At 42.9% G+C, this 27885-nt stretch overlaps 1 long non-coding RNA gene across 1 annotated transcript; it reads left to right on the top strand.

The window, feature by feature from the left end:
- The first annotated feature begins 301 nt into the window (after positions 1 to 301).
- LOC128774140 (uncharacterized) lies at positions 302 to 26547 on the top strand. The gene is made up of 3 exons (XR_008418556.1): positions 302 to 671; positions 3264 to 3353; positions 26391 to 26547. It is a non-coding gene; the product is annotated as an uncharacterized LOC128774140 (long non-coding RNA).
- Positions 26548 to 27885: the final 1338 nt, after the last annotated feature.

Here is a 27885-nt window from a genome sequence, read left to right as displayed (position 1 = left end):
GGCATGCACAGAACCACCACCTCAGCCAGGGAGGTCGTTGGTGCATGCGGCCTGCCCCACTTAGCACAGGAGGTGGTTCAGGCTTCCGCCTGGCCCCCTGTCAGCATGTGAGTCGGTCACCCATGCACAGCGCCACCCCTCAGGGAGGAAGTACTGATGTCACTATTGAATGTGATGTTTCATGAATGGTTCTTTTCACTTTCAGAGCTGAAGAAACACAGCTGAAGAAATGCGACCAGGGAGGGCATTAACATATTCTCCCCGCTCCCCTTGCCAGGATGGTGTTCACACATGTGCAAAGCCCCCCCCCCTTGCCAAAGGGGGTTCAGGCATGCCCACAACCCCCGCTCTGTGAGGCAGACCATTTGTACAGGCACACAACCTTCCCTCAGCAAGGGACAGTGTTCATGCTTGGCCCCACTCACCTCGGTGGGAAGGGTGTTCACACATGCACATAACCCCCCTCAGCATTGGAGGGTGTTCAAACATGTGCCCCACCCCACTTGATGCCAGAAGTGGTTCAGGATTCTGCCTTGCCCCTGGTTGGTGTGTGAGATGGTCACCCATGCACAGTGCCACCTTTTAGGGAGAGTAGTGGTGTCACTATTAAATGTGATATTTCATGAATGGTTCTTTCACTTTCACAGCTGAAGAAACACACATCTCTTAAGGTAATTAATTGTTAGGGTTGACACTGACATAAGGGGTAGGGTAAGGCTTAGGTAGTACTTCCTCCACCCTGGGTATGAAAGGTTTTCAAGCATTAGCTTCCCCCCCCCTTTGGACAGGAGGGGGTTAACACATGCGCTCTCCCACATCAAGGTAGGGGGTCACCATTGCGCCACTGTCTCTGCGATGGAGGGGTGTCACTCATGTTCTTTCCCACACCTTGGCATGGGAGGGGATCATGCATGTGCCCCTTCTGCACCCCTTCATCGGTGATGTAGCCTTGATGTTCCTTTTAGGCCAGACGTATTTTGCACTGCCTCGGCCGTTCAAAATTAATCACTTAATCAAGTGGATTAATCACTTAATTAATCACTTAATCAAGTGGATTAAGTGTCCCACTTCAGGTCATAGTCTCACGGTTTGTGGTTTCGAACCCTCGCTTCATCTCTGTGCTGATGACTCTGAACATGGAGCCTGCTTCAAATCCTGTGTCTCACTCTCTGTCTGCCCCTTCCCCACGTGTGTTCTGTCTGTCTGTCTGTCTGTCTGTCTGTCTCTCTCTCTCTCTCAAAAAAAACAGTGAAGCTGAAAACATTTTAAAGCAGCTCCATCGGTCTACTTGTCTTCTTGCCCTATTCCCGCCTCTTCACGGGAAGGTCCATTTCACTGATTGGTTTTACGGTTTTACGAAGAGAGTAAAACCCTCGTGTGGCCATTCAAATGAGTCACTATTTAGGAAACAAGTGATTATGCTACTTTTCCACGGTCAGGATACCATGGCCATTTCATGAATGTCCCTAGGCAGGCGGGGCCTCTAAAACTAGAAATGCTAGAGGTGATTTTACTGGTAAGCAGGTGGGGTTTGTGTTCACTGAGTTCCTTTTACTCCTTTCATCTTTCCTTGATTGCCTATCCATGTTGGGTCAACAATTAGTTTGATATTGACTTTACATTTAGGTTATTTTTATCTCATGGTTAACTATCCATGGTTATCCGCTCTGATACAGCTTACACAAGTACAAATATTTCGTGTTGCACATACTAGCATTATTGTTTCCTGTGCACCTGCAGCTGTTTCTCCCGGCCCACGGGGAGCAATCACTTTCCATCCAGCACCACCTGCTTTGTCTTCCTACGCCTAGCAGCGCACGTGCCAGTGTCTGCAGAACTTCCCTTGTTTCTCTGTCAGCTGAGTCTGAATGGGCTTCCTCTCCCACTTGTCCCTAGTTCTCATCTCTTTAATGGATGACACACATCGCTGAAGGTCACAGTGAAGTCTCAAACTTCAGTATGTGGATTACGTGGCACCATTTTACAGTCTCAATTGATTACCCCCTTTCTTTAAAAATTACTTCCTTCCTCCTCCCACCGTCTGGGCCGCTGCTCACCAGTGTCTGTGTTGGTAGGTCCTCGTCTTCTTCCTGCCCCCCATCTGCTTTCCACCCGCCCTTACTTTGGGGTGATCTCAGCCAGCCTCAGGCTTCTATATGCCAGCATCTGGGGCCTCTAAGTCTTTATGCGCTGCCCACAGCTGTTCATGTCTCCAGACACCTGACTCCAGCTGTGCACCACACAGGTGCTACCCTCCCCAGACTCTGCTACCTCCCTATAGGCCTCTCCTATTCCCCTCCCGTTGTTTACTGGGCTGCTGCCACACTGGCCCCTCCCTGTTCCCTGAGCTTGTCAAGCACATACTCCTGCTTCAGGTCTTTGCAATCAGTTTGCCTCTCTCTGTCGGAGATATACTTCCACGTGCCAACAAGACATACTCCCTCAATTCCGTCATAACCTTGCTCTGACATCACCTGCTCAGTGGATTCTCTGCTAGCTCTCTATGTAAAACTGAAAACTGTTCCTTCTCCGACCTGAACACCCCATATCCCTTCCCTGCATTCTTTTTCTTCCTGGCCCTTGGCACCATCTGTTTTCTTTCTTGCTTGCTGGATGTTGCCTACTGCAGTCCCTGCCAGATTGTCGGCTCCATGGGCTCCAAAGACCAAACTAGCTTTGTTTAGGGCTGGTTCCTTAGGGCCCTCGAACAGTGCCCCACTCCTTCAAAGGCTCACAAACCATTTGCTGAGCAAGTAAATATTAGGATTTCGTATTGTTTTGCTGTGTCTGCCATCACAATGTACCACAGACTGGGTGGCTTAAGCAACAGAAATTGATTTATTTATTTTCTCACACTTCAGATCAAGGTGTGGCCAGGGTGGGTGTCCTCTCTCCATGACTGGTGGATGGCCTCCTTCCCACTGTCTTCACGTGGTCTTCCTTCTGTGTGTGTAGTTGCCCACTCTCTTCCTATAGGACACCGGTTATCAGACTAGAGTCCCTCCCCGCAAATGAGCTCATTCGACCTCCACTTTACCTTTCAAGATCTGGTATCCAAGTACAGTCCCATGGGTAGTTAGGACTTCAATGTATGGATTTTGGGGGAAAATCCATTCCATAACAGGTTTATGTCTGTTGTACCTAGTCACTACCTACATGGGTTTTTTTTTTCTTTATGCCCTTGTGCCCGTTATTTGCTCACACAGTGCTAATCCCAGTTTGCCCTTAGCCCAAGTTATAACTCTGTTTATTTATTTGTATAGGCTTGCATCTTCCCTCTACCTCTATGCTCCAAGTTCCTGGCTGGCACTGGAATTACATCTTTAGCACGGACATCATAACCTCCAGGTGAGGTAAGTATGATTTTCATTTTGAAAATCAACAATCTGAAGCTCAAAAGAGAGTAGGTCATGTTTCTGAGATCACAATACTAGTAAGTGCTGTCCTTTGGATAACTTTGTTCTCATGGGCTCCAAAGCCCACTTTCTTTCATCTACCATATGTCCCCAAGATGAATGGGGAAAAGCCATATTTCAGCATGGTATAATATAAGCAATGGTACGTGTAAAGCTGGTGTAACAATTCAGGAAATGGGATTAAGTTTAGTATCTGAGTAATTATACCCACAGGTTGAATTTCAATACCACATCCTTTTATTTTTTACTGCTGGAATTTCTGTTATCCTTAATGATTATATAAACGTATTCTTCCCTTTGCAAAATTTAGCCAGTAAGAATACTGAGAGAGTTTGTTTCCTTTTTAACAGGTCTGAATTATAGGATGAATTCATAATGTCAAGATAATAGCTGTTATTTTTTCCTACAATATAGAGGAAAAGGTCATTGCCTTTGTTGTAAGAGTTTACCATGTGTTCTTGGTAACATGACTGAGCTGTATTGGTGAAAACCCGTCGTAGATTTTGAAAGTCAGTTATTTATAGTTAAGAGAGTATCGTTCTTTCTTTGGGTGCAGCTGATTTTTGAAATAGAACTTAGGATTTGTCTGCATAGATTGTCTATTTCAGAATGAGCTTTGTTTTAAAAAGTATGTTATATTTGCATTCATGTAAGTTGTACCATCATTAAATTGACAGGAAAGCAGCTGTTAATAGTTGTCATTTGGACATGTAGATGGAAATCCTAAGGGTCATGGTGTGACTCCTTACACGTGTTGAGCTCTGGTTTCATTTGGCATTTCCAAACCATTGCCATGACCTTATGAATGTTGATCAAGTGGCCATATAATGGTTGTTTTAAATTGGCATCAGTGGTGTAGAGATGATTCTTAAGTTGTGTATGAGGAAGCTGTTGGTTTTCTGCTTCTATGTCTGTGTAGCTCCTAAAAATAGAAGACTAGCGCATCTTATCAAAATTACTTTTGTTCAAAGTCAATGCAACTTGTGAATGAACTAAAGGCTTAGATAATAGTCAGTACTTTTGGAGTCTGATATTTGCAAATTTAAAATAGGTCTTCGGGCATCTGTGTGGCTCAGTTGGTTAATCATCTGACTTTGGCACAGGTCATGATCTCACTGCTCATGACTTTGAACTCCATGTTGGGCTTTGTGCTGGCAGCTGGGAGCCTGGAGCCTGATTGCGATTCTGTGTTCCCTCTCTCTGCCCCTCCCTGGCTCATGCTCTTTCTCTCTCTCTCAAATATAAACTTAAACATAGAAAATAGGTCTAGAATAAATCTGTAGACCATAACATATTTATAGTGACTGCTGATTGAAACAAAGAAATATCCTGAAATTCCAAAAATACATTACTGTTGTTTCCCTAGGCTCCCATTAAATGCCAGGTTGACCATTAAGCTGAATACAAGCAGTAATCTTTTAGTAACTTGGAAGAGATAAGCATACTATCATAGCTAGTAAGGTTTGGTATATGTCGTTTTGGTAGACCTATTTTCTTTAATGATCAAAAAATTAATTTGAGGTCTCTTTTATTTGGGTATTCAGGATTAAGAGAAGTTACCCGAGGAAAATGAATGAAGACCATTTTAGAACTGACCTGGACTTAAAAAGCCAGAGACTGGAGTCATGATAAAGATAGTTTGAACATGCCATTTCATCAAATAAAAAAAAAAATACAGCTCCTGAATGACAATCATCATGTTGGAGGAGAGTTTCTGGCGTTCCCTCCACAAATGGTGCATGATTTTCAGTCAAGGATACAGCCTCACTGACTGTACTTTTACTGACATGATGGTTCAGATACCAACAATGTTGTCTGTTGGGATTGTCTTTTACAAAACTGATATCCTTTCAGTTTTCAGCTTAATTAATATACTAAGGAGAAAAAAAATGTTTCCCTCTTTCTGAAAAATAATCCCATTTGTATTTAGAGTTATCATTAAACATAGTATTTCTAAAAATGGTTAATAAATTGGAAGTCAATATAAATTTGCTTGTGAAGTTATCAAATGGAAAACTGTTGCCAAAGCAGTTATTTTATGTTTTATAGGAAAACTAATCTTTTATGTCCTTACTGCATTTATGTTATATACTATTCATTTTTGTTTCATGCTATTTGTGTGTGTGTGTGTGTGTGTGTTTGCAACTAAGTGAAATGTGCAATATTTGGTCATTTAAATAGATTCACTAATTTAGGCAAAGTCAGCCATAAACAAATGCAATACATTATGTCCAAAGTAGTCAAGCAGATTTTGCATCATGAGTAAAAGTTGCTTTATCTTAAATGAATTTGCTTTTCTCTTTTATTTTTAACAAGCCAAGTCAAATGTGAATATATTCTTTCTGCTCACCTTGAGGCAGGGCAAGAGCAGATTTGGGTCAGAGCGCACTGTCCGTATTTATGAGAAACTAGGGAAATTAAGAAAGCCACTTAGGTACAAACCTTAGTGGGGACTCATGACTGACACCTTTTCAACAATATTCTGTTGGGATGTCTTTTATTTACTGGGATAATTTTTTTAATTTTTAGTTAATTTATTTTTTAATTTACATCAAAGTTAGCATAATGTGGAACAATGATCTCAGTAGTAGATTACTTAAAGTCCCTTACCCATTTAGCACATCAGCCCTCCAATAGTCCCTCCAGTAACCCTGTTTATTCTCCACACTTAAGAGGTTTTTTTTTATATTTTTGTCCCCCTCCATGTTTTTATATTATTTTGCTTCCCGTCCTTTATATTCATCTGTTTTGTATCTTAAAGTCCTCATACGAGTGAGATCCTATAATATTTGTCTTTCTCTGACTAAATTCGCTTAGCATAATACCCTCTAGTTCCATCCATGCAGGTTAAATGGCAACATTTTATTCTTTTGGATTGCTAAGCAATACTCTATTGTGTGTGTGTGTGTGTGTGTGTGTGTGTGTGTGTGTGTGTGTATACACCACATCTTCTTTATCCATTCATCCATCGATGGACATTTTGGTCTTTTCCATACTTTAGCTGTTGTTGATGGTGCTTCTATAACTTTGAGGTTCACTTTTCCCTTCAAAATAGCACATCTGTATCATTTGGATAAATACCTAGTAGTGCAACTGCTGGGTTGTAGAGTAGTCCTCTTTTTCATTTTGTGAGGAACCTACCTACTGGTTTCCAGAGTGACTGTGCCAGTTTGCATTCCCGCCAGCAGTGCAAGAGTTACTCTTTCTCTGCTTCCTCGCCAACATCTGTTGTTGCCCGAGTTGTTAGTGTTAGCCATTCTCACAGGGGTGAGGTGTTATCTCATTGTGTTTTTGATTTGTACTTCCATGATGATGAGTGATGTTGAGCATTTTTTCATGTTTCATTTGGCCATCTGGATGTCATCCTTGGAAGATATTTGCTCATGTCTTTGCTCATTTCTTCACTGGATTACTTGTTTTTTGGGTATTGAGTTCGACATGTTCTTTATAGATTTTGTATACTAATCCTTTATCTCATATGTCGTTTGCAAATATCTTCTCCCATTCTGTTGGTTGCCTTTTAGTTTTGCTGATTGTTTCCTTCACTGTGCAGAAGCTTTTTATTTTGATGAGGTCTTAATCGTTCATTTTTGCTTTTGTTTCCCTTGCCTCTGGAGACTTGTTGACTAAGAAGTTGTGGAAGCAAACATCAAAGAGGTTTCTGCCAGCTTTCTCCTCGAGGGTTTTGATGGCTTCCTATGTTACATTTAGGTCTTTCATCCATTTTGAGGGTCTTTCATCCATTTTGAGTGTGAGAAAGTGGTCCAGACTCATTCTTCTGTATGTCGCTGTCCAGTTTTCCCAGCACTCTTGCTGAGGAGACTGTATTTATTCCATTGGATATTCTATCCTTTTTGTCAAAGATTAGTTGGCCATACGTTTCTGGGTCCATTTCTGTGTTCGTATTCTCTTCCACTCATCTGAGTGTCTGTTCTTGTGGCAAGAGCATACTGTCTTGGTGATTACTGCTTTGTAATACAGCTTGAAGTCCAGGATTGTGATGCTTCCTACTTAGGTTTTCTTTTTCAAGATAGCTTTGGCTATTCCGGGTCTTTTCTGGTTCCATACAAATTGTAGGATTCTTTGTTGTAGCTCTGTGAAGAATGATGGTATTATTTTGATAAGTATTGTGTTGACTATGTAGATTGTTCTGGGTACTATTGACATTTTAACAATATTTGTTCTTCCTATCCAGGAGCATGCAATATTTGTCTTTTCTGTGTGCTTGCCATCTGCAATTTCTTTCATAAGCTTTCTATAGTTTTCAGTGTATAGATTTTTCACCTATTTGGTTAGATTTATTCCTAGGTATTTTATGGGTTTTGGTGCAATTTTAAATGGGATCGATTCCCTGATCCCTCTTTCTCTTGCTTCATTGTTGGTGCATAGGAATGCAACTGATTTCTGTGCATTGATTTTGTATCCTGCCACTTTGCTGAATTCCTGTATTATTTCTAGCAGTTTTTTGTTGACTATTGTGGGTTTTCCACATAGAGTTTCATGCCATCTATGAAGAATGAAAGGTTGAGCTCCTCCTGGACAATTTGGATGCCTTTTATTTCTTTGTGTTGTTTGATTGCTGAGGCTAAGAATTCCCATATTATGTTGAATACCAGTGGCGAGAGTGGACATCCTTGTCTTGTTCCTGACCTTAGGAGGAAAGCTCTCAGTGTTGCCCCTTTGAGGACAATATTAGCATCGGGCCTTTCATATATGCCTTTTATGATCTCGAGGTATGATCCTTCTATCCCTACGTTCTTGAGGGATGTTATCAAGAAAGGATGCTGTATTTTGTCAAATGCTTTCTCTGCATCTATTGAGAGGATCATGTGGTTCTTGTCCTTTCTTTTATCGATGTGATAAGTCACATTGATTGTTTTGTGGATATTGAACCCAATTTGTATTCCAGGTATTAATCCCACTTGGTCGTGGTGAGTAACGTTTAAATGTATTGTTAGATCTGGTTGGTTCATATCTTGTGGAAGATTTTTGTATCCATGTTCATCATGAAAATTTGTGTATACTTCTCCTTTTTAGTGGGTCTTTTTCTGGTTTTGGAATCAAGGTAAAGCTGGGTTCAGAGAAAATGTTTGGAAGTTTTACTTCCATTTCTTTTTTTGGCACAGCTTCAAGAGCATAGGTGTTAACTCTTCCTTAAATGTTTAGTAGAATTCCCCTGGAAAGCCATCTGGCCCTAGGCTCTTTTTCTTGGGAAATTTTTTTTTTCAACGTTTTTTATTTATTTTTGGGACAGAGAGAGACAGAGCATGAACGGGGGAGGGGCAGAGAGAGAGGGAGACACAGAATCGGAAACAGGCTCCAGGCTCCGAGCCATCAGCCCAGAGCCTGACGCGGGGCTCGAACTCACGGACCGCGAGATCGTGACCTGGCTGAAGTCGGACGCTTAACCAACTGCGCCACCCAGGCGCCCCTCTTGGGAAATTTTTGATTAGTAATTCAATGTCTTTACTGGTTATGGGTCTGTTCAAATTTTCTATTTCTTCCTGTTTCAGTTTTGTTAGTTTATATATTTCTAGGAATTTGTCTCTTTCTTCCAGATTGTCCATTTTATTGGCATATATTTGCTGGTAATATTCTCTTATTATTTGTATTTCTGCTGCATTGGTTGTGACCTCTCCTCTTTCATTCATAATTTTATTTATTTGGGTCCTTTCCTTTTTCTTTTTGATCCAACTGGCTAGTGGTTTATCAATGTTATTAATTATTTCAAAGAACAAGCTTCTGGTTTCAATGATCTGTTCTACTGTTTTGTGTGTGGGTGGAGGGGGTTATTTGTTGTTGTTTTTTTTCTGTGTGTGTTTTTGTTTTTGTTTTCAGTTTCGATAGCATTGATTTTTGCTGTAATCTTTATCATTTCTTGTCTTCTGCTGGTTTTGGTTTTATTTGTTGTTCTTTTTCCAGCTCTTTAAGGTATAAAGTTGGGCTGTGTATCTGAGACCCTCTTACCTCTTTTGGAAGGCCTGGATTGTTATAAACTTCCTCTTATTACTACTTTTGCTGAATCCCAGAGGTTTAGGGGTGTGGTGTTATCCATTTCATTGGCTTCCATGTACTTTTTAGTTTTCTGTTTAACTTCTTGGTTCACCCATTCATTCCTTTTTTTTCATTTTTTTTTATGTTTTAAAATTTACATCCAAATTAGTTAGCATATAGCGCAACAATGATTTCATGAGTATATTCCTTAATTCCCCTTACCCATTTAACCAAACCCCCTCCCACATCCTGTCCAGTAACACTCTGTCTGTCCTACATAGTTATGAGTCCATTCTGTTTTGTCCCCCTGACTGTTTTTATTTTTGTTTCCCTTCCCTTATGTTCATGTTTTGTCTCTTAAAGTCCTCATGTGAGTGAAGTCATGATTTTTGTCTTTCTCTAATTTCACTTAACATAATACCCTACAGTTCTAAACACGTAGTTGCAAATGGCAAGATTTCAGTCTTTTATATATATATATATCTTGTATATATAAGTGATATATATATCACTATGTATATGTGTGTGTGTGTATGTATGTGTGTGTGTATATATATGTATGTGTATATTCACTCAAATATAGTGTTTTTATATACACTCAAATCCATTGTTTGTTGATTTTCTGTTTAAATGATCTTTCTGTTGTCATAATGGGGTGTTGAAGTCCCATAGTATTATGGTTTTATTATCAATGAGCTTCCTTATATTTGTGATTAATTGATTTATATCTTTGTGTGCTTTCACATTGGGAGCATAAATGTTTACAATTGTTAGGTCTTCTTGGTGGATAGACCCCCTCAATTATGATACAACACACTTATTCATCTCTTGTTACAGTCTTTATTTTGAAATCTAGATTGTCTGATATGAGCAAGGCTACTCCGTCTTTCTTTGGCGATCATTAGCATGATAGATGGTTCTGCAGCCCCTTCCTTTCAATCTGAAGGCGCCTTTAGGTCTAATATGGGTCTCTTGTAAACAGCATATAGATGGATCTTGTTTTTTTCCCCACCCTGTTACCTTGTGTATTTTGATTGGAGCATCTATGCCATTGACGTTTAGAGTGAGTACTCACAGATATGAGATTATGGCCGTTATGTGTCTTGTAGCGTTGGATTTTGTGGTGGTGTTTTTTTGTGCTATCCAGTCTTTGGTACTTTTGGTGTTTTTTTATTCTTTTTTTTTTATCTTTTCGCCCCTCAGGGAGCCCCCCTGAAAATTTCTTGAGGAATTGCTTAGTGGTCACAAACTCCTTTAAGTTTTATTGTCTGGGAAACTTTTAATCTGTCCTTCTATTTTGAACGACAGACTTGCTGGATAAGGAATTCTTGGCTGCATAGTTTTCTGATTCAGCACATTGAGTATATCTTGCCACTCCTTTCTGGCCTGCCAAGCCTCTGTGGGTAGGTCTGCTGCAAACCTGATCTGTGTTGTCTTCCCTTGTTTGTTAAGGACTTTTTTCCCTTGCTGCATTCATGATTCTTTCCTTGCCTGAGTATTTTGTGAATTTGAATGTGATATTCCTTTTACTGGTGGATTTTTATGGAATCTTATGAGAGTCTTCTGTGCTTCCTGGACTTTAATGTCTGTGCCTTTTCCTAGGTAAAAAAAAAAATATATCCGCTATGACTTGCAGACTTAACACTTCTACCCCTTTGTCTCTCTCTTCATCTTCTGGGAGCCCTCTGATTCTGATGTTGTCCTTTTTAATGAGACAGGGTTAGGTGTAGGTTGAGGGTTATGGTTAGGGTTAAGGTTAGGGTTAGACTTAGGACCCAGGATGCTCCAGGCACTGAAACCCCAACAGTGCACTTGTCTCCACGAAGGGCTGAGTGGAGTACACAAGGGAGGGTACCAGTCAGGATTATTCTTTGGGTTCTAAGACCAGACTACTCTATGGGACGTTATTCAGGTAGTCCTCAGAAATACTCTCTTGTAGACACACTCGCGCTTTGGAAATCACATGGTGATGTTTCAGGTTCCATGCCAAGTGTTTCTGCACCCTTTTTCGAACCCGTGTGCGTGTTGTAGTCAGACTTTGGAATTGGGTCCCATGGGGAGAGAGCCATAGCAACGGTTAGGGTTCGGACCAGGGACGACAGGGCTGAGGCGACACCAGTATCATAAATTCCATGGAGGACTGAGGTGACGGCACATGCACAGCTGTGGGCCTGCTGTAGAGTTAGTGTGATAAATAGGGTTAGGAGCAGGTTGAGGGCTAGGGTTAGGATTACGGTTAGGGTTAGGGTATGTCCCAGGAGACTCCAGGCACTGACCCTACATCAGAGCAACTGTCCCCCCGAAGGGCTGAGTGGAGTACACAAGGGAGGATGCCGGTCAGGATTAGTCTTTGAGTTCCAAGGTCAGACAAATGTATAGGCCACCCTTCAGGGTGGCCTCAGGTATCCTCTTGGGCAGCTGCAGCCAGGACTTTGAAAGGACATGGTGATGTTCCAAGATTTTTGCCGAGTGATTCTGTACTGCTTCATGCGCCCAGACACGTGGTATTTTCAGACTTTGGTATTGGGTCCCCATGGGAGAGACCTTAGCTAAATTTAGGGTTCGATTGAGTGACATCACCAATGCCAAAGCGAATCCAGTCTTGTGATCTCCTTGGAGGGTTGAATTGAGGGCCCATGCGAAGGTGCATGTCATGAATAGGCTTTGAATTGAGATAGGGTTAGGGTTTTGTTGAGAGTTCTGGCTAGTGTTAGGGCTAGGGTTAGTTCCCAGGGGGATCCAAGCGCTGACCCCACAGCAGTGCAGTTGTCTCCCGGAAGGGCTGAGTGAGGGCACAGTGGATCATGCTCATCAGGATTAATTTTTGGGTTCGAAGGCCAGACAACTGTATGGGCCACTGGTCGGGTAGGCCTCAGGAATTCTCAGGGGCAGCTACAGTGGGGCTTGGAAACAACATAGTGATGTTCCAGGTTCTATGCCAGGTGATCCTGTACCGCTTCAGGACCCCAGTCGCGTGGGGTTGTCAGACTTTGGTATTGGGTACCCATGGGGAGAGAGCGTTAGCTAGGGTTAGGGTTCGATCCAGGGACATCGCCAGTGTTGACGAGACCAATTTCGTGACCTTCCTCGAGGGCTGAAGTGGGGGCCCATGTGACTGTGTGCTTCAAGTGTAGGGTTAGAGTTTGATATAGGGTTTGGGTTCGCCTGAGGGTTCTGGTTAGGGTTTCTGTTAGTTTTAGGTCTCAGGAGCCTCCAGACACTGACCCCAAGGCAGTGCAGATGTTTCCCCGAAGGGCTGAGTGGAAGACACAAGGGAGGGTGCCGGTCATGATTAGCCTTTGGATTCTAGGCCACACAAATATCTGGGCCACCCTTCGGGTAAGCCTTGGTAAACCTCTCTTGCAGCTGCAGTCACCCTTAGAAAATGACATACTGATATTCCACGTTCCATGCCGAGTATTTCTGTACCGATTCTTGAACCCTTGAGCGGGCTGTTGTTAGACTTTGGAATTGGATCCCCATGGTGAGAGAGTCTTAGCTAGGGTTAGGATTCGGTCCAGGCAAATAGACCCGGCTCAAGCGACTCCAGTTTTGTGATCTCCCTCAAGGGCTGAAATGAGGGCACATGGGAGGGTGCGCGTCAAGTGTATGGTTAGTGTTAGAGAATGGGTTAAGTGTAGGGTGAGTGTTACGGTTAGGGTTATGTGTAGGGTTAGTGTTAGGTCCCAGGAGGCTCCAGGCACTGACCCCACAGAAGAACCTTTGTCTCCCCAAAGGGCTGAGTGGGGGACACAAGGGAGGGTGCTGGTCAGGATTAGTCTTTGGGTTTCAAGGCCAGATGAATGTATGGGCCATCCTTCAGGTAGGCCTCAGGAATCCTCTCGTGCAGATGCAGTCACGCTTTGAAAACGACATGGTGATGTTACACGCTCCATACTGAGTATTTCTGCACTGATTCTCGAACCCGTCTGTGTGGTATTGTCAGACTTTGGAGTTGGGACCCCATGGGAAGAGAGGCTTAGCTAGGTTTAGGATTTGGTCCAGGGAAGTTGCCAGGGCTGAAGCGACACCAGTGTTGTTAATTCCATGGAAGGTGAAGTGAGGGAAAATGTGTGGCTGTGAGTCCGCTGTAGAGTTAGTGTGCTAGATAGGGTTAGGTGTAGGGTGAGGGTTATGGTTTGGGTCATGGATAGGGTTTGGGTTAGGTCACAGGAGACTCCAGGCACTGAACTCACAGTAGATCAGTTGTCTCCCTAAAGGACTGAGTGCACTACACAAAGGAGGGCGCCGGTCAGCATTAGGCTTTGGGTTTCAAGGCCAGAAAAATGTATTGGCCACCCTACAGGTAGGCCTCAGGAATCCTCTCATGCAGCTGCAGTCGCGCTTTGCAAATGACATGGTGAATTTCCATGTTCCATGCCGAGTATTTCTGCACTGATTGTCGATCTCATGTGCATGCTGTTTTCAGACTTGAAATTTATTCCACATGGGGAGATAGCCTTAGCTAGGGTTAGGGTTCGGTCCTGGGAAGTCACCAGGGCTGAAGCGACTCCAGTTTCATGATCTTCCTAGAGGGCTGATTGAGGGCCCATGCGAAGTTTCAGGTGAAGTACAGGGTTAGGGTTAGAGATAGGGTTAAGTGTAGGTTGAGGGATATGGTTTGGGTTATGGTTTCGGTTAGGGTTAGGTCCCAGGAGGCTCCAAGCACTGATTCCACAACAGTGCTGTTGTCTACCTGAGGGGCCGAGTGGTGTCCCCAGGGAGGGTGTCAGTCAGGATAAGTCTTTGGGTTCCAATTCCAGACTAATGTATGAGAGACACTTCAGATAGGCCTTAGGAATCCTCTTGTGCAGCTGCAGTCGTGCTTTGGAAATGATGTAGTGATGTTCTACATTCTGTGTAGAGTATTTCTACACTGATCTCGAAACCGTGTGTTTCCTGTTGTCAGTCTTTGCAATTGGTTCCCCACAGGGTTTGTGCCTTAACCAGGGTTAGGGTGAGGTCCAGGGTAGTCGGCAGGACCGAAGCGACTCCAGGTTCGTGATCTCCCTCACGGGCTGAATTGAGACCCAGCGACGATGTGGGTCAAGTGTAGGGTTAGAGTTCAAGATAGGATTAGGTTTCGGTTGAGGGTTCTGGTTAGGATTACGTTTAGGGTTAGGGTTAGAATTAGGTCCCAGGAGGCTCCAGGCACTGAAAGCACAGCAGTGCCGTTGTCTCCCCGCTGGGCTGAGTGTACAAGGGAGGGTGCTAGTCAGGATTAGTCTTTTGGTTCCAAGGCCTGACAACTCTATGGGTCACTGGTGTAGTAGGCCTCAGGAATCCTATCAGGCAGCTGCAGCCAGGCCTTCGAAAGAACATGGGGACCTTCCAGGTTCTATCCCGAGTGATCCTGCACCGCTTCTGGAGCCCAGGCATGTGGTGTTGTCAGACTTTGGTTTTGGGTCCACATGGGGAGAGAGCCTTAGCTAGGGTTAACATTCTGTCCCTGGACGTCGCCAGGTCCGAAGCGACTCCAGTCTCGTGATGTCCCTCCAGGGATGAAGTGAGAGCCCATGCGATGGTGATGGTCAAGTGGAGGGTTAGTGTTTGAGATAGGATTAGGTTTCGGTTGAGGGTTCTTGTTAGGCTTAGGTTTAGGGTAGTGTTAGGACCCAGGATGCTCCAGGCGCTGAACCCACAGCAGTGCAGTTGTCTTCCCGAAGGAATAAGATGAGGGCACATGGTAGGGTGTTAGTCATGATTAGTCTTGGTCTTCCAAGACCACACAGCTCTTTGGGCCACTGGTCAGTGAGGCCTCTGGAATCCTCTCGGGATGCCGCAGCCGGGTCTTTGAAAGGACATGGTGTTGTTCCAGGTTCTATGCCGAGTGATCCTGCACCACTTCTGGACCCCAGGTGCGTGGTGTTGTCACACTTGGTTTTGGGTCCCCATGGGGAGAGAGCCTTAGCTAGTGTTAGCTAGGGTTAGGGTTCGGTCCAGGGACATCGCCAGGGCTGAAGCGACTCCAGTCTCGTGATCTCCCTCGAGGGCTGAAGTGAGGGCCCATGCGACGGTGCGGGTCACGTGTAGGGTTAGGGTTACAGATAGGGTTAGGTGTAGGGTGATGGTTATGTTTAAGGTTATGTTTACGGTTAGGGTTAGGTCCCAGGAGTCTCTAGACACCCCACAGCAGAGCAATGTCTCCCCAAAGTTCTGAGTGGAGTACACAAGGGAAGGTGCCCGTCAGGATTAGTTTTTTGATTCCAAGGCTAGACAAATATATGGGCCACCCTTTGGTTAGGCCTAAGAAGACCTCTAGTACAGCTGCCATAGATCTTTGGAAATGATGTTGTGATGTTACACGTTCCATGGTGAGTATTTCTCCACTGATTCTTGAACCCGTGTGCATGCTGTGTTCAGACTTTGGAATTGGGTCCCCAGGGAAGAAAGCCTTACCTAGGGTTAGGGTTCGGTCCAGGGACATTGCCAGGGCCAAAGTGACACCAGTGTTGTGAATCCATGGAGGGTGACGTGAGGGCACATTCTTGGCTCTGGGTCTGTTTTAGAGTTAGTGTGATAGATAGGGTCAGGTGTAGGGTAAGCTTTAGGGTTAGGGTTAGGGTTAGGGTTATGTCCCAGGAGGCTCCAGGTACTGAACCCACAGCAGAGGAGTTGTCTCCCTGAAGGTTTCAGTGGAGTACACAAGGGAGGGTGCCGGTCAGGATTAGTCTTTGTGTTCCATGGCCAGTCAAATGTATGGGCCACCCTTCTGGTGGGGCTCAGGAATCCCCTCGTCCAGCTGTCTCCCCGAAGTTGTCTCCCCGAAGGGCTGAGTGGAGTACACAAGGGAGGTTTCCAGTATGGATTTTTCTTTGTGTACAAAGTCCAGACAAGTGTATGGAATGCTCTTCATGTAGTACTCATAAATCCTCTGTTGTAGCTGCAGTCGTGTTTTGGATATGACATGGTGATGTTCCATGTTATGTTGAGTATTTCTGCACTGATTCTGGAACCCATGTACATGCTGTTATCAGACTTTGGAATTGGGTCTCCATGGTGAGAGAGCCTTAGCTAGGATTAGCGTTTGGTACAGGGACATCGCCAGGGCCAAAGCGATACCATTCTCGTGAATTCCATGGAGGGCTGAAATGTGGGCACATGGGCGGGTGTAGGTCTGGTTTAGAGTTAGTGTGAGAGTTCGTGTTAGGTTTAGGTGTAGCGTTAGGGTTACGTTTCTGTTTATGGTTGAGATTAGTTCCCAGGAGGTTCTAGACCCTGAACCTACAGCAGTGCAGTTGTCTCCCCGGAGGGCTGACTGGAGTGCAGAAGGAAGGGTACCGGTCAGCATTAGTCTTTGCATTCCACGGCCCCACACCTATATCCACACTCTTCAGTAGGCCTCAGGAATCCTCCTGTGCATCTGAAGCCCTGCTTTGGAAATGACATGGTGATGTTCCACGCTTCACACACAATTATCCTGAACCGCTTCTCAACCAATTGTGCCTGCTCTTGTCAGACTGTGGAAATTCGGTGTCCATATGCAGAAAGCCTTAGCTACAGTTAGGGTTTTGGCCAGGGAAATCTCCAGGGCTGAAGTGACACCAGTCCTGTGATCTCTCTGAATCGATTATATGAGGGCACATGCATGGTGCGAGTCAGGTGTAGGGTGAGTGTTAAAGATGAGGTGAGGTTTAGGTTCACGTGTATACTGTGGGTCACTGTTAAGATTAGGGCTTGGTCACAGGAGGCTCCTGGCACTATACCCCCAGTAGGGCCATTGTCACCCCACAAGGCTGAGTAGAGGGGTCTAAGGAAGGTCCCAGTTAGGCTGAGTTTTGGGTGCCAGTGCCACTCCTAGGTTAGACTTCAAGAAGTCCCCTGTGGAGCTCCTTCTGGTCTTTGGAAATGACATGGTGATGTTCCAGGTTCCATGCCATGTATTCCTCCTCCGCTTCTCGGCCCCATGTCCGTCATGCCCTTATACTTAGGAATTGGGTCCCCATTAGGAGAAAGCTTTTGCCAAGGTTAAGGTTCGTTCCATGGATGTTGCCAGGACCAAAGCGACACCAGTGCCGTGATCACCCTGAGGGCTGAATGAGGGTCCATGCGCGGTTGCGAGTCATGTGTAGGGTTAGGTTTAGAGTTGGGGTGAGTTTTAGTTTGAGCGGTATGTGAGTGTCACAGTTAAGGTTAGGGTTAGGTCCCAGGAAGCTCCAAGCGCTGAACCTCCGCAGTGTAGTGGTCTCCCCAGAGGAATGTGTGTGGGCCTCATCAGAATGGGCTGTTCAGGCTTAGTCGTTGTGTTCCAGGACCAGCCTCGTGTGTGTGCCATCTTCAGTTGGGCCTCATCAGCCCCCTTGTGCTGCTCCATGCGGGCATTGGAAATGTCATGATGATGTTCGATGTTCCATGTGGAGTAATTCTGCACTGCTTTGGGCCATTTGTTTGTGGTGTTCTCAGAGATAGGAATTGGGTCCCCATCTAGAAAGATCCTTAACTAGGGTTAATGTTCTGACCAGGGACTTCACCAGTGTGGATGTGACACCATTCCTGTGTGTCGTGTGCGTTGGGTTAGGGTTTGGGATTGGGTTTGGTGTTAGGGGTTAGGGTTAGGGTTAGGGTTGGTGTTAGGGGATAGTGTTAGGGGATAGAGTTAGGTTTATGCATTAGGGTTATGTTTAGGGTTATGCTTAAGGGTTAGGGTTTGGAGTTAGAGTTAGGTTTAGGCATTAGGTTTGGGCTTGCGTTAGGCTTAGGTTTAGAGTTATTGTTTGGGTTTGAGAGTTAGGATAATGGTTAGATGGTGGGGTTAGGGTAAGTTGATAGCATTAGTGTTAGGGTTTGCATTAGGTTTAGGGATAAGGTGAGGTCTAGGTCTAGGACTTGCGTTCGGGTTATGGGTTTGGAGATTCGATTCGCGGTTAGCGTTAGGGTTAGTGTTAGAGTTTTATGGTTATGGTTAGGGTTAGTTTTATGTTTTATAATTTTAGGGTTAGTGGGTATAGTTAGAGCATTAGGGTTAGGGTTTTAGGGTTACAGTTATAGAGTTAGAGTAAGAGATTTAGTCACAAGTTTAGGGTTAGTTCAGGGTTTGTTTACTTTCTCAGTTCGGTAGGGTTAGGTTTGGGTTTAGGCGTAGGGATAGGGACTGGGTTTAGTATTTGGGTTCTGGTTAGGGTTAGCTGTTATGTTTAGGTGTTGGGATTTGGGTTATTGTTAGGGTTAGGTCTAGGACAAGAAGCAAGTTATGTTTACACTCCCACTTGGAGCGGGGAGATGTTTATCCGTGGACACCGCCCTGCATCTGGGAGGGAGTGTGTTCATTTTTTTCGCCCCTGTCTCTGTGCACTGGAGGTTGTTTTTGCCTTGCTCCATTCTTGCTTGGCTCTGGACTGTTTCACACCGCCACGCTGCCTCTCTCGGTATGATAGGATTTCACGTACTGCCTCATCTGTTTTTGATGCATCGGATGCATAGTTTTAATCTCTATATCATTTATTTCTTTTTTGATTTTAATTATTTTCTTCATTCTGTCCTTTGTGAGTTTTGTTTGTTGTCCTTTGTCTGGTTTTTATTTTATAAAGTTATGGTGTTTACTTCAGTTTTTGTTTTTTTTTTTTTGTTTCTTTTTTTCCTGAGGCAGACATGTATTGTTATAAACTTCCCTTTAGAACCAGTTTTCCTGCTTTACAGAAATTTGGATTGTTGTATTTTCATTTTCATTTGTTTTCATTTTTTTTTGTATTTTCTCTTTGATTTGTTGTTTGAGCCATTGATTGTTTAGTAGCATGTTATTTAACTTTCATGATTTTGTGCCTTCTCCGGAATTTTTTTTTTTTTGTTTGTTTCAGACTTCTAGTTTCATAGCATTGTGGTCTGAAAAGACACATGGTATGGTGTCGATCGGTTTGATTTTGTTTTGGCTTGTTTTATGACCTTTTTATCGAGTGTGGGGAATGTTCTATGTGCACGTGAAACGAATGTGTATTGTGTTGTTTTAAGATGGAATGTCTAAAATATATTGGTTAAGTCCATCTGGTCTACTCTATCATTCAAAGTCTCTACTTCCTTTGTGATTTTCTGATGGAAAAATCTCTCCATTGATGTCATTGGGGTGTTAAAGTGCCCTACTATTATTGGATGACTATCAATTCTTTAGTTTTGGACTGCTTTGTGTATTTGAATGCTCTCAGATTGAGCGCATATATGTTTCCAATTGTTCTTTTTGTTGGATTGTATCTTTTATTATTATATTGTCCTTCTTTGTCTCTTGTTACAGTTTTATTTTTAAATCTATTTTGTCTGATAAAGGTACTGCTACTGCAGATTTCTTTTGAAACCTTAGTTCTATAATTAGTCTCTTGTAGGTAGAAGATAGATGGGTCCTATATATTTACTCATTCTATCATCCAATGCCTTTTATTATGAAGAGGGAGAGCACAGGCATGGGAGGGCGGGGAGGGGGGAATGAGGGAAGAGAGAGACAGAGAGAGAGGAAGAGAGAGAATGAGAATGAGAATGAATCCTCACCAAGTTCCATGCTCAGTGCAGAGCCCAGTTGGGGCTCAATCCCATGATCCTGCGATCATAGCCTGAACCGAAATCAAGAGTCGAAATCTCAAGCGATTGAGCCATCCAGTTGCCCCTGTCACCCAGTGCCTTTGATTTGAGCATTTATTCTGTTTCTATTCAAAGTAATTGATAGACATGTACTTGTCCTATTATTACTTGATATTGGTTATTTCTGATTTTTTCTGATCCTTTGTTCTCTTTCTCTTTTTTTGATTTGCCGGGTTTCTTCACAATTTCACAGTTGAAATTGTTTGTCTTTATACTCTGCATATGTATTAGTAGTGTTTGATTTGTGGGTATTATTAGGTTTGTACCTAACCACTTCTGCATATAGGCGTCTATATTAAGTTGATAGTTGTTTAAGTTTGAACCAGTTGTTTACTCCTCTCCTCCCCGTTTTGTAGCTATGTAGTGTTCCTATTTCGAAACCTTTCATATTGTGAATACCTTGACTGATGTTTTACAGATAAACTCATTTTTATTGCTTTTGCGTTTCACACTTTAATATTGTCACTTTAGGTGTTTCTTTTCCACTTAAAGAGTCCCCTTTAACATTTCTTGCAGGGGTGGTTTGTTGATTGTGAACTCGCTTAGTATTTATTTGGGAACCTCTTAATCTCTCCTTCCTTCTGAATGATAGTTTGCTGGATAGACTCTCTTTGGCTGCAGATGTTTTCCATTCGGCACCTTTACCAAACCGTGCTGCTCACTTGCGGTTTCACTCACTCACTTTACAAAACCGTGCTGCTCACTTACTGAAATACATCCAGTGATAACCTTATGGGGTTTCCCTTGTAGGTAACTGTCAACTTTTGTTTTCTTGCTGTGAAAATTTTTCTTTATCACGACATTTTGGGTTTTAATTACTATACGACTTGGTGTGGATCTGCTTCTGTTGAATATAATGAGGGTTCTTTGTGCCTCCTGCTCTGGATCTGTTTCCTTCCCCACATTAGGGAAGTTTTCATTTATTGTGTCTTCAAATAAATTTTCGGATTCTATTTCTCAGAGTTCTGAGAATGAGAAATAGGACAGAAAAGACCTATTGAAGGTTCTCTGATGAGTCACTGGATTTGCATGCGTGGAGGATAGATTTGAGACTCAAATGAACAACCTACCTTTAACTTCTAAGAACTAGAAGAAAAAAACAATCTATGCCCAATGTTCTCAAAAGGGAGAAATTAATCCATATGAGAGTGGAAACCAATGAAACAGACCATGAAATCAATAGAAAATATGAAGAAGACCAACAGTGAGTTTTCAGAAGAGTGAAATAAAATTGTCAGGACTATACATAGACTATGCTAAGACATAAAGAGGACCAAATTCAAAAGAATTATACATAAAAGAGAAGATATTATGCCTTATACAAAAGAAACATAAAGCAGACAAAGTGGCGACTATGGCCAAATTAGATGACAGAAAACTACCTACCTAGAAGAAATGGATAGGTTCTTAGAAACACACAACCTACCAAGATTGTATCAGGAAGATATAGAAGGTTTGCACAGACCCATTAAAGGAAGACTGTATCAATACAAGAAGATAACCAATGTAAGTAAATTGAATCAGTAATCGATGTTCTGCCAAGGAAGAAAACCCCAGGACCAGGTGGATTCATTGGTGAATTTAACCAAACATTTGTAGAAGAACTAACAGCGGTACTCTCACTGATTCAAAAGGAATGAACACCACCAAACTCATTTCATGAGACTGGAATTACCCTGGTAGGAAGCCAGAAAGGATACTAGCTGAACAGAAATCTATAGGCCAGTATCCCCGTGATGAATATAGATGAATAATTCCCAGTAACATACAGGCAAACCAAATTCAGGATCACATGAAAAGGATCATTGACCATGATGAAGGGTTTTTTCCCTGTAAAGGCAGGATGTTTCAGAAATGCAAATCAATAAATGTGACCCCTCACATAATTGAATGAAATAAAAATCAACCAGAAACCAGACTCTTAACTATAAATAGCAAATGGAGGGTTACTATAAGTGAGGTGGGCAGGGGCATGGGTTAAATGGGTGATGGGCTATGGAGGGCGCTAGCAGTGAGGATCACTGGGTGTTGTATGTAAGTGATGGATGACTACATTCTATACCTGAAATTAACATACACTGTATGCTAACCAATTAGAATTTAAATAAAAAACTTGAAAAAATAAATACTAAAGAAATGCATACATAAATTTAAACTAAACTAAATACATTTTATTTTATTTTTTTTTCAATATATGAAGTTTATTGTCGAATTGGTTTCCATACAACACCCAGTGCTCAACCCAAAATGTGCCCTCCTCAATACCCATCACCCACCCTCCCCTATCTCCCACCCCCCACCAACCCTCATTTTGTTCTCAGTTTTTAAGAGTCTCTTATGTTTTGACTCTCTTCCACTCTAACCTCTTTTTTTCCTTCCCCTCCCCCATTGGTTTCTGTTAAGTTTCTCAGGATCTACATAAGTGTGAAACCATATGGTATCTGTCTTTCTCTGTATGGCTTATTTCACTTAGCATAACACTCTCCAGTTCCAACCATGTTGCTAAAAAGGGCCATATTTCATTCTTTCTCATTGCCACGTAGTACTCCATTGTGTATATAAACCACAATTTGTTTATCCATTCATCAGTTGATGGACATTTAGGTTCTTTCCATAATTTGGCTATTGTTGAGAGTGCTGCTATAAACATTGGGGTACAAGTGCCCCTATGCATCAGTACTCCTGTATCCCTTGGGTAAATTCCTAGCAGTGCTATTGCTGGGTCACAGGGTAGTGTATTTTTAATTTTTTGAGGAACCTCCACACTGTTCTCCAGAGCGGCTGCACCAATTTGCATTCCCACCAAGAGTGCAAGAGGGTTCCCATTTCTCCACATCCTCGCCAGCATCTATAGTCTCCTGATTTGTTCATTTTGGCCACTCTGACTGGCGTGAGGTGATATCTGAATGTGGTTTTGATTTGTATTTCCCTGATGAGGAGCGACGTTGAGCATCTTTTCATGTGTCTGTTGGCCATCTGGATGTCTTCGTTAGAGAAGTGTCTATTCATGTTTTCTGCCCATTTATTCACTAGATTGTTTTTTGGGTGTGGAGTTTGGTGAGCTCTTTATAGATTTTGGATACTAGCCCTTTGTCTGATATGTCATTTGCAAATATATTTTCCCATTCCGTTTGTTGCCTTTTAGTTTTGTTGGTTGTTTCCTTTGCTGTGCAGAAGCTTTTTATCTTCATGAGGTCCCAGTAGTTCATTTTTGCTTTTAATTCCCTTGCCTTTGGGGATGTGTCAAGTAAGAAATTGCTACGGCTGAATCAGAGAGGTCTTTTCCTGCTTTCTCCTCTAGGGTTTGGATGGTTTCCTGTCTCACATTCAGATCCTTTATCCATTTTGAGTTTATTTTTGTGAATGGTGTGAGAAAGTGGTCTAGTTTCAATCTTCTGCATGTTGCTGTCCAGTTCTCCCAGCACCATTTGTTAAAGAGACTGTCTTTTTTCCCTTGGATAATCTTTCCTGCTTTGTCAAAGATTAGTTGGCCATACGTTTACAATAGCATCAAAAACAATAAAATTTATTGGAATAAATTTAGCCAAGGAGGTGAAAGATCTCTACAGAAAACTATAAAACCTGTGTGCAGAAATGGAAGAAATTCAATTTTCATGGAAGAAACAGAACACACAAGTCAGTGAAAAGCCACCCCATGTCCATCTGTAGGAGGAATTAATACAGATACAATGTCCATACTACTCAAAGCCCCCTAGAGATTCAGTGCTATCTCTATCAAGACTCCGATGCAATTTTTATGCAATTAGAAACACATTTCCTCAAATGTATTTGGAACCACAAAGAGACCCTAAGTAGCCAATGCAAGAAAGGACAAAATAGGAGGCATCACACTTCTCGATTTCAAGCTACATTCTAACACAAAGAAGTCAGTTATGTCACTGGCATAAGCACACACATAAGACAATGGAATGGAAATTGAGAGCCCAATCTAAACCCATGCATGCACAGTCAACTAGTATTTGACAAGGGAGTCAAAAATACACAGTGGAGAAGAATAGTCTCTTGAATAACTGGTGCTGCGAAAATTGGATATTCACATGTATAAGAATGAAGGTTAGCACCATATGTTACACCACTCCCTAAAGAGTGAAAGGAAGAAACATAGAGAGATGTGGTTAGAGAGAAACAGTGACAAAGAGGAAGTACAAAGAGGAAGGTAGACACCTGCTCGAGGTATGTGGATGGCGTTAGATACATCAGGGGAGAGGGGATGTATGAGGTGGCTCTGAGTGCTGGGGCAGAAAGGGCTGGTATCATGGGCATCAGAGTTCCATGACCCCAAGACTCCAACATCCCTGGGTCCAAGCTCTGCAGAAGCCATTGGAATTGAACCATTGGTATCCCTCATTTCTTCTGGAACTGTGAGGCTCAGCCTCATGTTCTGTCATGGAGAGGGATGTCTTGAGGGAGATTGTGCTGCTCTTTGGCAGGTATACTCCAAGTCTGCCCTGTGGGGAGGTGTCCTGGGCCATCTCTCTCACTGCCCCAGGCCCTGTTGGATTTCCCCTCTCCCCCACTACCTGACATTCCTCAAGTTCTGAACCCAGGCATCAGGCATCATGTTGTCCCCAGGTCCTGAAGTCTGTACCTGGTAGAGGTGGACTGCTGATATTGATTAAAAAATTGACAATAAGGTACATATCCTCCCTCTGGGACTAGCGGTGTGCATCCCAAACGTGGGTTGCTATCCTCCTGTCCACAACTAATCTGAGCATTCCAGAAGGTAGGTGAACACTTTAAAACACTCTAGTCTTCTCTTACATCAAATTCAAAGACATTTTCTTGTCCCAGCTTTCTTTTAATGCTGAAGAGATGGCAATTAGTAATTGAAGGCATAATGGTCCTATAGGATATTTACCTATATGACTGGTGGACATTATTTTATCCATCCGTGTCCCTAAAGCACGTTTCATTGTAAATATTAGCCAAGGATACATACTGTAAATTCACAACTGATTCATAGCTCCCTGTAAGTTTCATTCTGACCTTGTCACATATGTGTCATCAAAGATATTATTAGTGACTTTTCAGATAAGCTCTCCACATCAAGATGGTGATGTTAGAGAATCTGGTATAAATGGAATTTCACAAATTCCAACTGAGGAATGATTTTTCATTTTTAATGTTTCTTTTTTTCTTTTTTTGAGAGAGCCCGAGCTGGGGAGGGGGGAGAGAGTGGGAGATACCGAATCTGAGGCAGGCTCGAGGGTCTGAGCTCTCAGGACAGAGCCTGACGCAGGGCTCAAACTCATGGACTGCAAGATCACAACTTGCGTCAAAGTCGGACGCTTAGCCGGCTAAGCCACCCAAGAGCCCCAGGAATGATAGTTTATTGGCAAAGAAGGAGAAATTAAACATAGTGTAAAGGATGTCTATTTTTAATTGAAATATTGTTCACACATTTGTTGTATGAGTTTTAGGCATACATTGTAGTCATTCCATATGTCTATAAATTATATTGTACTTAAGCACAAGTGTAGCTATCCTGTGAAAGCATGCAACAGTATTATTACAGGATTGACTCCATTGCATTGGCTGTCCCTTGTATCCCTAGGACTCATTCATTCCATAGCTTACGCCGGTATCTCTCTCAAAGTTGTTCGTTCTTTATCTGACCTAAGTATTTTGCTGGTAAACACAATTACCACTTGCTCAGCAAGTGTAAATTGGCGGTTTATTTTTCTGTGAACATTGCTTAAAACATTACAAATGATGTCATTACGTTAATAAAGTCGGTTTCATTCTTCACTCACAAGAAAGGAGAAGGAAAAGATTTCTTTGTGTCCCAGGCCCTGTCATTAAAACCTTTGCCAATGTGGAGAACAGGTTTAGTTGCCCAGGCACCTTCAGTGTCTCAGCTGAGCGACCAGGGCCTTCCACATTGCAAGAATGCCCACGATGGCCAACAGAGAGAGCTCGAGCACCATAGACCCAGAGAGGCGGGTTCCTCTGCCCAGGCAGTGACAGCCAGCAGAGGGCGCACCATCGGCTTTTCTAACCCAGGGCACCTGAGAGCAGGAAGGGCTTTGATTGCTCCCGGAGGACTCAGGGCCTCTGCCGCTGCCTCAGTACAGAGAGCAGAGCTGCATTTCCAGCAGGTTGTGCCGCCCGCCCCAGGGGAGATCTTGGGAGATTTGTAGCAACTTAGCATGTCCTGAGTCGCCAGAGAGAATTTGTCTTATTGTACTGAGTGCTGAGGAGTGGGCGCTGGGTGGCTTCCCTGGGCAAGCTGGTTGCTGAGCTGCACAGACCCTTGCGTTTTCTGGGCTGTTCCCGTGTTTCATTCCTCCCCTTCCCGGTCAGTATTTGAACAAGACATATTTTACTAAAGGTCTCGTGGATTGTGGAGGCCCACGACATCACCTCATCGATACAGTCGATGGTTTGTTGTTCCAGATTCAGGCTTGTTTCCGGGAAGAAACCCTGACAGAAATTCAGAAGAACGGGAGCTGCATTCCGTTAGGACATGAATACATGAAATGCTCGTCTTGGGAACTCCTAGAAGAATGAGCTGGGACCCACTTTCCGAGTCCTGCTAGAACCAGTGACCGAGGTAAGGGCACAAACTGTCCCCCATATCATACATGCCTTTTAAAAAGTTTCATGGTTATTTTTCCAACCTAATTAAGTGATTGCAAACTACAGAAAACCTGGTAGGTACCTGTCATTAATGTACGTTATCTTGAATTTAAATTGCAGTGAGTAAAGATACAGTGTAGTATTAGTTTCAGGTGTAAAATATAGAGCAACCCTTCCACACGTCATCCGGTGCTCATCCCAGGTGCACTTCTTAATCCCCAGCAGCTGTTTCACCCATTCCCCACCTTGCTCTGGAAGCCCTCAGTTCGTTTCCTAGTTAAGAGTCTGTTTGTCACTGTCTTCTCCCCGCCCCGACCCCCGCTTTGTTTTGTGTTATTTCCATGTGTTAGTGAAATCATCTGGTATTTGTCTTTGTCTGAAAGGCTTATTTCCCCCAGGATAACATTCTCTCCATGCAGCTCATGGCAAATGGCAAGATTTCATGTTTTTACGGCCTAATAATATTACATTCCATATACCACATCTCAATTTATTCATCAGTTGATGGATGCTTGGATAGTTTCTGTAATTTGGCTGTTGTAGAAAATGCTGCTGTAAACATCATGGTGCATGTATCCCTTTGAAGATTTTGTATTCTTTGTGGAAATACCTTGTAGTGAAATTGCTGGATCGTAAGGTACTTCCATTTCCAGTTTTTTTTTTTTTTTTTGAGAAATCTCCATAATGTTTTCCAGACTGGCTGCACCAGTTTGCATTCTTACCCACAGTGCTAGAGGGTTATTCTTTCCCCACATCCTTGGCAACACCTGCTGTTTCATCCTTCATTGATTTTCGTCATTGTGACAGATGTGATGTGTTATCTCATTGTACTTTTGAATTGTATTTCCCTGAAGATCAGTATTGTTGAGTATTTTTTCATGTGTCTCTTGGCCAGGTATATGTCTTCCTTCAGGAAATGTCCATTTTTGTCTTCTGCCCAATTTTAATCAGATTTTTCATTTTTTGGGTGCTGTATAACTGTATATATTTTGGGCACTAACCCTTTATCTGATGTCGTTTGCAAATATCATTCTGTAGGTGTTTTAGTTTTGTTGATTATTTCCTAGGTGACGGAAGGTTTTAATTTTTATGAAGTCTCATTATTTTTGCTTGTGTTTCCCTTACCTCTAGAGATATATCTACAAAGACGTTTGCACAGACAATGTCAAATAAGATACTACCCGTGTTATCCTCTGGGATTTTTATGGTTTCAGGTTTCACATATAGGTCTTTATCCATGTTGGATTTATTTTTGTGTATGTTGTAAGAAAGTGGTCCATTGTTGTTTTTGTTTTGTTTTGCCGGATGCTGT

This window comes from Panthera pardus, unplaced genomic scaffold (genome assembly GCF_024362965.1).
Source record: "Panthera pardus isolate Hobbes unplaced genomic scaffold, ASM2436296v1 HiC_scaffold_297, whole genome shotgun sequence".
In the NCBI taxonomy this organism is placed as follows: Eukaryota; Metazoa; Chordata; class Mammalia; order Carnivora; family Felidae; genus Panthera; species Panthera pardus.
This window is presented reverse-complemented; position numbering and strand designations above follow the sequence as displayed.